The sequence below is a fragment of the Meles meles genome, unplaced genomic scaffold (assembly GCF_922984935.1).
Source record: "Meles meles unplaced genomic scaffold, mMelMel3.1 paternal haplotype, whole genome shotgun sequence".
Classification (NCBI taxonomy): domain Eukaryota; kingdom Metazoa; phylum Chordata; class Mammalia; order Carnivora; family Mustelidae; genus Meles; species Meles meles.
In genome coordinates, this window is record NW_025721118.1 from 825,528 (window position 1) to 836,524 (window position 10,997).

The 10,997-nt window shown below is 44.7% G+C and overlaps 1 pseudogene; it reads right to left on the reverse strand.

The window, feature by feature from the left end:
* Window positions 1-269: 269 nt before the first annotated feature.
* On the reverse strand, window positions 270-1,225 carry LOC123936001 (annotated as a pseudogene).
* Between the last annotated feature and the right edge of the window lie 9,772 nt (window positions 1,226-10,997).

The window sequence follows — 10,997 nt, forward strand, 5'->3', positions numbered from 1 at the left end:
AAACAATCAAAAAATTCAGGATACAGAGCACTTTGACAACATACAATATCTGAAATTGTTCAAAGCTCTGAAAACAGTCTTTTAATGGAAAACTGAATCTTTTTATGCTCAGTTTCAACCTTGCTGGGAAAAAAAAATAACCATGACTAATCCCTGATACACATTGTTAACCATTTGTCTGTCTTTTGTCTTGGTCAGTGTTCATGATCTAGAGCCAGACCCAGAATATTTCTCTACATTTTCTCCAAGGGCTTCTTCAGGCACAGTGGTCATTCTGCTTCTCTCTCCTTCTGTCTGGCCCCTGTGGACATGAGTATCAGGACTTGCCTATTATCTGGCAGGGAAATCACACCCATGAGCTCTCTGTTTCAGTTGTGACCAGCAGCCCACAGATATCAGCCCACAGTAATCAGCCCAGGATCCACAGCTTACTACACTTCATGACACCCTCAAGACACTGTAAGTAGTGCTAAGGGCCTGGGTCACTGTGATATCTAGGTTACTCTATGTTTTCTCAGCAACAAGGTTACTTTACATCAGACTTGGAATAAATGTCTACAGCTTCTCCTGACTCATGCACCACAGCGAAGGTTGGCAACCTTCTTTCTAAAAAGATGTTCAAGGCTTTCCTGATGGAAGTGTTCTGGTGGATGAAGGGATATAGAGGTGGGTCCCAAAATCAAGGGCATCTGGGTTCTGCTTCATGAAGGTAGACTTTGGTATATCAGACATAAAATGCTGGGAAACTTCAGGATTCTTTTGAGGGTAAGTATATAAAGTGCATTCCCACTGATAGAATAACTGGCAAGGCATGGATTTTTTTTTTTTAATCAGCAAGTGTACAGCATAGAAAAGGCTTGGATCTGGAGCTATGTTAACTAAAGGCTTATGTATTTTGGGGGGCTAAGACTCCCTCCATGTTTCAATGTTATGTGCTTCTAATTCATAGATCTGTAGAAGGGGCAACTTATACTATCTCTGTGGTGTATTTATAAATGATGAAATCTCAGCATTTCTACAAAACTTTGTTTTGTACTCTCCTGCAATGGTGCTGCTGGAACAACATTGGATGCTAAGGCAAAGATGGCTCTCTAATTGGTAGTATCAGAGACAGCAAGTTTTCAAGGGGTTGGAATGGTGCAGTGATCCTTGTGTGACCTTGCGAAGTTCATGAAAACCAATTTTCTGAATCTTGTTCTTCTTCCAACTGAAATTTCTCCCACATGCTGACTTTGTGATCCAGGGCTGCAGTCTGCTGCTACCAAGAAGGAGGAGGACCAGGATCTGCCAGTACTTCTAGGCTCTTCTCTGCCCAGAGGTGTGTGGGAATCAGGGTCTGGGTGGGGGCTTTCTGGGGGTGTGGGTGGAGTGCAGAGCCACGGGGTGGTGGGAAGTTTGTGGGAGTGCTCTGGAGTGTGTGAGCATAGAGGTGCCAGAGAGGCCTTGGAGTGCATAGGCACCAGGTTATGGGCTGTGACTTTCTGGGAGGTGAAGGTGGGACTTTTGGCTAGGCAAGCAGGGAAGTGGTTGGCTGAAAGGCAGCCCTTATGCAAAAATCTCTGGGAGATACCTGGGTTGTTAACATAGCTTGGCTAGTGTAAGTCATACTACAAGAAACATAGGGTCTTCACACTGAAGACATCCCGGCAGATTGGGTGAAGCTAAGAGCTAACTGCTGTCACAGGGCTCTTTTTGCAGAGGGTGGCTGGAGTGGAGATGTATCAGGTGCTGAGGTTTTCTGGGATTGTCTTCATGGGGTGGGGTAGCCTGACAGTACATCTGTAACTGCAGTGGGCATGGGCAGGAATGTTCCAAGGCTCTCTGAAGAGAGGACGCTTTGGGAGATAGCTATAGCTGGGGTGGATTTAGGATGGCAGTTGTTCTCTGTGCACAGTACCCACTAGCAAGATGGCTGAAACTCAAGTGGATGAAAACTGGGATATCTTCAGCACTCTGAGTGTCCTGACAGAGTGTGAGCTATGGGATCCTGGGATTTCCACATAGGGTACTCCTTTTCAAGGCATCTGGAGGTCAAACATGACCCAGGATGTCACATACCCATATAACTAAGGGTGACCCATGCAAGATGGGAGCAGACCTGGAGTGTTCTTGGATGCTTAGCAACTGTGCCAACTCAGTATGATGTCTGGAGCTCTAGTGAATGCTGACAAGGAGCATCCCAGTGTGTGCCATGCTGGAGCTGCTTCTTGGCACAGCTGGGTTTGAGTGGGCTGGGGACCCTGGGATCAACGAGGTGGTACACCAGCGAGGATGCTCAGACCTTGCTTCTGTACATACTATCAAAGTGGAGCAGAATTTGAGCTTGCCTGTGACTTGACACAGAAGGAGATCCAACACCCCTCCTTCCCCATTGTGTTGGGGGGGGAGCTCTCAGGGAAGATCCTTCACATTCTAGTTGCTCTCTGAACTGTAGCTTGTTTTCTGTGTGCCAGTGCAGACACATTAGCTTACAGCCCACAGAACTATCCCTTCCACTGCAGTTGGCAGGCTGCTGAGGGGTGATTCCTGTGTTATGATGTCTCTGTCTCTGTTTTCTGCTGTGCAGAAGCTGTTCAGGCTGTTCTCGGTTCTTCTTCACGAGGATCTATAAATAGGTGTAGATTTGGTGTGTCTCTCGAGGAGGTGGGTTCAGTTCTCACCTTAGGTGGGATGAGTTAGGTCACCATCATGCACTCTTATATTTATAAACTTGCTCAAGTTTATTTCACTTCTCAGAAGCTTTATTTCCTATCTGTAGAATAGAATTTTTTTCTCTCAGGATCAAATAGCCTCACTTATCTAATTTGCTTGGAACACAGTAGGTGCACATTAAATGCTTCTCCCTCCCCTAGTCCAACACCATGCTCTCCAAAACAAATGTCCCTTGAGTTTGCAGATAAACTGCACCTCCCCACCTCAATGTCTGAAATTCCTTTTAAAATAATTATTATTATATAATTCACCATTCAATACATCATTTCTTTTTGATGCAGTGTTCCAAGATTCATTGTTTACATATAATACCCAGTGCTCCATGAAATATGTATCCTCCTTAATACCCACCACCATGTTCACTCATCCCCTCACCCCCCACCTCTTTAAAATCCTCACTTTGTTTATTGGAGTGTACAGTTTCTCATGGTCCATCTCCCCCTCCAATTTCCCCCTTCTCCAAAAGCAAGGGAAACAAAAGTGAAAATGAACATTTGGGACTTCATCAAGATAAAAGTTTCTGCATAGCAAGGAAACAGTCTACAAAAAAGAGGCAACCCAGGGAATGGGAAAGGATATTCAAAAATGACAATAGAGACAAAGGGCTGATATCCAGGATCTCTAAATAACATAAAAATCTCAATAACTGCCACTCCCTCAAAAAAAAAAAAAAAAGGATGATCAAGTTGAAAAATGGGCTGAAGACATGAACAGAAGATATATAAATGGCTAATAGACATATGTAAAAATGTTCATCATTGTTAGCCATCAGGGAGATTCAAATCAAAACCACATTGAGATAGCACATTACACCAGTTAGAATGGAAAAAAAAAATAACAGAGCAGTAAACAAGTGTTGGAGAGGATGGGGAGAAAGGGGTACCCTCTTACACTCTTGGTACAAATGCAATTTGGTGCAACCACTTTGGAAAACAGGGTGGAGATTGTGTAAGAACCATAAGAGACTATGGACTCTGAAAAACAACCTGAGGGTTTTGAAGGGTCAGGGGTGGGAGGTTGGGGCAACCTGAGGGTTTTGAAGGGTCAGGGGTGGGAGGTTGGGGGAACAGGTGGTGGGTAATGGAGAAGGCACGTTTTGCATGGAGCACTGGGTGTTGTGCAAAAAGAATGAATACTGTTACGCTGAAAAAATAAATAAAATGTAGAGACAAAAAAAAAATAGAGTTACAATTTTTTTTTAATAAGCATATAATGTATTTTTATCCCCAGGGGTATAGGTCTGTGAATCGCCAGGTTTACACACGTCACAGCACTCACGATAGCACATACCCTCCCCAATGTCCATAACCCCCTCCCTCTCTCCCAACCCCACCTCCCCCCAGCAACCCCCAGTTTGTTTTGTGAGATTAAGAGTCATTTATGGTTTGTCTCCCTCCCAATCCCATCTTGTTTCATTGGAATGGGAGGCGAACCATGAGAGACTATGGACTCTGAAAAACAACCTGAGGGTTTTGAAGGGTCGGGGGTGGGAGGTTGGGGGAACAGGTGGTGGGTAATAGGGAGGGCACGTTTTGCATGGAGCACTGGGTGTTGTGCAAAAACAATGAATACTGTTACGCTGAAAAATTAAAGAAAAAAAATAGAGTTACACTATCACCCTGCAACTGCACTACTGGATATTTATCCCCAAGATACAGATATAGTGAAAAGAAGGGTCTTGTATACCCCAATGTTCATATAAACAATGTCCACAATAACCAAACTGTAGAAAGAGCCAAGATGCTCTTCAACAGAAAAGTGGATAAAGAAGATGTGGTCCATATATGCATTGGAATATTACTCAGCCATTAAAAAGGAGGAATACCCAACTTTGGCATCAACATGGATGAGACTGGCGGAGATTGTGCTGAGTCGAAGAAGTCAAGCAGAGAAAATCAATGACTATATGGTTTCACTTGTTTGTGAGACATAAGGAATAACATTGAGGACACAAGGAGAAGGAATGTTTGAAATTTCTAAATAGAGTTTGGGAAGACCTGACCTGCTCTTGGACTTTGAACCTCACAGGTCACTCTGGCATCTTGCTTGCCACTTGCTTGCTTTCTCTCTACCTACTCAACTGAGACATAATTCTCCTGGTTCAAGCTTCCTCTACAAACCTTCCTTGCAGGGATGCTAATTTCAGAATCCTTCAAGGGTCATGAAAACCTTTAGTAGCCGATGGAAATACCTAGTCACTGGGACACTCCTCCTAAGCATTTTATAAGTCCACTAATGGTTTGATTTTGGAGAAAATTTCAGTGAAGGGCCTAGGAGGGTCTTACTGGTTTAGTAGTGTAGGTTTAACAAAGCTAACTGTAGATTATGAGCATCATATCTTGAAGAAAGTTTCCATTAATCTTGCACCAGGAGTCAGATATGAAATGGAAAGGATAGAGGGATATAATCATTGCTGAGTTCCCAGAGTGCAAGGTTCACTGGGTCAGGTAATTGATATAGGACTATCCTGTGAACCTGGTAACAATTATACAGAGTGGTCATGCTCTTGTGTATCCCTATATTACAAAAGAGGAAAGTGGCATTGGTTGGACTTTATAGGTAGAGTGCTATAGCACAGTGCATGAAAGGAGGCTGTAGAGCTTAGAGGGCCAGGGTTCACATCATAGCTCTATCGCCTCCTAGCTGTGCAACATTGAGTACATTCCTGAACCTTTTGGATTCTCAGTCAACTCACCCACAGCATGGAGACAGCAATACATACCTCATAGATGTGTTTGAAGATTGAAATGACATCACAAACCTTAACAGGGTTTCTGACACATAGGAAACACTTAAGAGATACAGTCTGTTCTTAATTTTACTATTATTGATGTTACTCCAAAAATCCTGAGCTACAAAAGAGGGTGCTTGAATTCCAATCTAAATCTTTCTAGATCCAAAATGAAAATAATTAGAGACATAAATATATTTAGAACAAAGCTGATCATACTCTTTCCTTCAAGCTTCTTGGCTTCATTTATTAGTGCCAGGCAAGGTGCTGGGCACTGGAAACACAGAATAAACTATATTCTTCTGTTTAGGAGATTATAGGCTAGGAAAGTAAAGTAAATTGGATTATTTGTCCCCATTTTTTCACCTTTCCTTTATGTACATAGCCCTCCCAATTTGCAACATTTACTTTTCTTTTTGAATGGACATGGCTGTATTACTTCTTTTCACCAATGGAATGTGAATGTGCTCATTGCAGAAACTGTAAATGCCAAAGTTTGGAGCCAAGTTTTGGCACAAAGCCTGTGAGTTCTTTGGTCAGAGATTGTCTGTGGCAAAAATACCTGTGTGTAGACACTCAGCTTCCCTTTTCCCTTCTATCAAATTGAACCAAGCAGCTGGTTTTGAAACCTAGAGGAGTCAGTGTGTATGAACAATGTTGACTAGGATGCGCAGGTCATGCTGTCAGTTCCCTCTGGTTCACTACCACATTCTCAGAGCCTTGGAGACCCCTGCCCACCATGTGGAGAATGCAGTGACTAGTGTGGTGCTGTTGTGACTATGATCCTGAGCTGTGCTATACAGAGATCTGTAAACTCTCCTTCTGCATTCAAACAGACCTATTTAATTAAGGTAATAGACATCCTGAAGCTCATAACACCTCCACCAAAGAGAATATGCAGATGGTAAATAAGCAGAAGAAAAAAAAACTGTACATTAGGAGCCATGAGGGAAATGTAAATGAAAAACTGACTGAGTAATTTCTACTACAAACCCAGTAGGACACCTAGTTAATATCAAACACAGTAAAAACACCAAATGTTGGAAAGAGTAAGCTTCCCTACATTGCTGGTGGTAATTCAAATGGAACAGCTACTCTGGTAAGAGTTTGATAGGCTCTACAAACATGAAGCATAAATGCTAAAACCCGGTAATCACTCACTCTCATGGACCTTTTTCTCAGAGATTAAAATTTAAGAGCCCACAAAACCCTATGCACAAATACTCACTTGATATTACTTAATAGTCTCCAAATATTGTAAACAATCAAAATGTCCCTCAAAGGGTCACTGAATGAACAGATTGTGGCATTTGCATACTAGAGAGCCCAATTCAGTGAAAAAAAGCCATAATATTCTGACACACAGAACTTTGATGGATCCTGGGGTATTATCCTGAGTGAAAACAAACTAAAATCCAACATCACGGTTCAGAATGGTAGGAATCACCTCGTGCAACAAAATTCCAAAACTCCCAAAATGTAAAACAACGGGGTGTTTGCCATGAGCAGGGATGGTCTGGGAAGGCGTGAATAGCATGAGGGAGATTTTGTGTTGGGGTACTTCCATATCTGGATTGCACTTTTAAATATATGAATGTGCATGACAAGCTGAGAGAAGCAGACATGTCTATCATACTACTGTCAGTTTTTTGGTGTTAATAGTGTTCTGTAATTATGTAGGATGTTACCCTGGGACAAAATGAGTCAAGACTGCCCCTGTGACAGGATGTTTCTGTGCTATCTGAAGCTTCCTGTGAATCTATAAATGTACCAACCTCCCTCCCCCACCTACATTAGTGCACAACCTGTCAACACACCTCAGAATAGTTCCCTAAAGCTAGCAGTCCCCACCTGGCTCCCTAACATGTGTATGTGAAGCAGCAGTGTAGGAGGTAGGTGGGGTTTGGCGCTGGTTTGTGATTGGGCAGATGGTGGTCTCTGAGGCACTGTATAGAAGGGGCAGAAAAGGCCAGGTGTGGAACAGAACAGAGGCAGCTCCCAGATTGCTGTCCTCCCAGAGCAATGTTTTGAGTTTGGGAAGGAAAGAACAGGACAAATACCTAGATCAGTCCCTCCGCTTCCTCCTCTGGAAAGGATCTGTCCCCTGCTCTTGTAGACACCCTCCACCACCCTGCCATAACCTACATCCTGCTCACACAATCACCCCCCCCAAAGCTACCCACATTTTAGAGATGAAGGAATGGAGAACCAAGGGGTGAGTTACTCTGCCCCACACCCCAAAAGTGGGGTCCCAGCGCTTCCAGGAAACTTTGTCCAGAAATACATCTGTGGGGTAAATGGGGTCTGAGATGTTGACCGCTGGAGGTTCACAGCTTTGGGATCACAAAAATGATCCACTTCTCCTTCAAATCAAGTGACCTGGACTCCACCAGCCTCCACACTGGCTCATGGAAGTGGCAGCCCTCCTATAAGCTTAGACACCATCGATCTTAAAGAGGCTGACCTCTCTCCTCAGTTTTAACTTTTCTCCAAGATCCTCCACCTTTACTGCTCCCATCAGTTGATGTCCCAGTGCTATGAACTCGGTGCCTTGAGCTCTACTAGGGGACCATCACTCTAGGTTTTCTTTCAACTCAGCTACAGCCACAGGCAGACATCAGCTCACTGACATCCACAACTCACTGAGCTTCCACTTCATCCCTGGAGGTGAAAGTGACAATCTCCAGGGAGAAGACCAACCTGGAAACTTACTTTCCTCCTTTTTTCTGTCCAATGCTTGTCAGAATAACAGCTCTGCCTATTAGAAGTAATCACCTTCCTCCATATCCACAGACAACTTCAAGTTTTCCATGTGCACCTGTTCCCACTCTTCCTACCTGTCTCCTTCACTGCTTTACTCTGTCCATCCACCCCTTCACCTGGAGCAGCCAGTAATAATTAATGTGTCTCACTCAAAATCTCAGTGCTTCTGTGGCTCAGAACGGAGAGCTTACACTCCAGGATGCTCACTCACTCCAGTCTGTACCTGCCTCCCTCAGCCCACAGGAAGTCATCTAGAGACAGGGAAAAGTCCCATGCCTCTGGCCTCCCTCCATCTTGGTTCCCTCATCTTATTGTCACATTTACTCTCCAAAGGCCTGCATCACACAGGGACATGTAGTCAGGAAATGCTTGCTGTGGTGGCTAGAGATTTTAAACTTCACGTCAGGGTCCAAACTCAAGTTTGCACAACATGAGTGGTAGGGCTTGGGACAAAAATCGTTTTTCCTGACATACATACCTATGGACATACAGCTCATTGTTTCCTTCCAATCAGAATGGGGCTGACCTCAGTAGCTGACCTTGGTTTCTAGAACTCAGGATGTCTGAAAGTGTTGATGGGGACAGGAAGGTTGTGTGCTCAGGGTAAACTCTGAATAATTAACCAAAACTTTCTAAGAGCTGTGGAGCCTGTACACCAACAGGATAATGTGATTATTTAGAAGACACAGCAGTGACTATAAGCCAGACTGTACATCACAATCACACAGTGGTTGTTTCTGGTAAATGACTCATTCTGAAATGATGGTTTTAAATTATTTCTTTAGTCCCCTGATAAATATTAAAATTCATGCAGACTTTTTCCAGCTTCAGTTTTCTGCCATCTTGAATGTGTGTGTGCAGGAACATAACCTCATGGACATTGCATGGAAGGCAAGAGCTTCCAGCAAGTCCTTCATGTACTCAGAGTATCTCTCCACCTCACAGACTGATCCTGGCTCTCATCCCACTACTTGGCGTGTTTTTCTAGGGTCTCCCCCTTTCCTTCCAGGCTGGAGAATCTCTACTCTACCTGGAATACCTGAACCAATGACTCCTTCTTCCTTAGTGTCTGAAGTCTCTTCTACAAATCCCTACACCCCCCCCCCAAACCTCATCTTCGGTTATGAGTTCTATTTCAAAATCTTCAAACTTCTAGTGTGACTCCTCTTTTTGGCATGATACCCTTGTCTCCTAAGGAGATCTCCCTAAAATAGGAAAGGTACCCATGTGATAATCTACAAGAACCATAGAGTGAAGTCCATTCAGAGCACTGGAGACTCATATGCCCTCATTTCACCTTAGTTAAAGGGCTTCTAGTCAAAACAGTGTTCTAGGGACTTGTTAGCCCAGTGCAGTGCTGAGTTGGAGGAGTCATGACCAGAGGTCTCCCAGTCAGCCTTTGTCCTGGAGACCTAATTGTTCTGTGCTCTACTGAGTTAGAGGGTTGTGGGTCAGAGATTTCCTGGTCAGCCTGGTGTCTGAGAGACCTGGTCCAGTGCCAATCTGAAAGAGAGGGTGTGGGGCACCAAATCTCCCAGTGGGCTTGGTGTTCTAGGGACTCATCTGCCAGTTGTCTGCTCGGCTGTTGGGCCCCCACTCAGAGGGAGTCCTGTCATCCTAGTCCAAGAGAGTTTCTGTCCACTCTTATGCTGAGTTGGAGTGTCTCAAATTTCCTGGTTGGTCCAATGTTGTGAGGACTCAACTCCCCTATGTTTTGTTGGGATGAAGTGCTCCCAAGTAGAGGACCTCCACTCAGCTCACTGTCCAGGGGACTCTTTTGCCCAGTGTGCAGTGGGGTGGGGTATATCGTGGTCTCAGGGCATCCAATGGGCCTGGTGTTCTGGGGAATTGATTGCTGTGTTCTCTACTGCATTAGAAGAATCCCTGCCTTTGTCCCAGTGTCCAGGTTACTCATCTCCCTGGTACAGAGGTACATTAGAGGGCTTCTGGTCTTAAGGCTCCCACTGGACCCACTATCTAGATAATATATTTTCCCACTTCCTGGTCTGGTTTGGAGAGGTTATGGTCAGAGGTCTCCTTGAAATTCTGGTGTTCTGAGAACCTGATTGCATTATGCTGTGTTAGGTTGCACAACTCATCCTCTGAGGGCTCCTTCTCATATTCTACACTCCAGGTGGTTAACTTGTCCTGTGTCAACCTGTGTTGGAGAGCTTCTAGCCTGAGAGCTCCTGGTGTTCTGGGAACCTGATTGTCATGTGCTCTCCTGTGTTGGAAAAATTGTGTTCTGAGGGCTTCTTGTCACACTGGGTTCCAGGAGATTCTAGCACCCAGTTTTCAGCTGGGCTGGGGGCCTCATGACTGAGGGTTCCAGGTTAGCATAGTGTCCAGGATACCTTTGGCTCTTGCTGAGCTCTATTGGAGAGCTCATGGCTTGAGCATGCCTTGTGCACCTACCATTCTAGCAGATACCATGGCCCTATACTCTGTTGGGATGAAGGGTTCCTGATCTCTTGACAGTCAGATGTCCAGTTGATTCTATTGCAAGTGGAGCTGGGTTCTGGAGGAAGGCTCCCGCTTGGTCTGGTGTTGTTAGGAGTCAATTGTTTTGTGCTCTTCTGGGCCATAGAGCACCCAGTTAAGGGACTCCCTTCATCCCAATGTCCAGGAATCTCATTTGTCAGTGCCAAGCTGGGTTGGGATGCTCATGGCCTGGAGGTCCTGGCAAACATGGAATTCTGTGGACTCAACTACCCTGTGCTCTCCTGGATTGATGGCTCCTGTTCAGAGGACTCTCCTTCAGCCTGGTGTCAGGGGTCCTCATTTGGCAGTG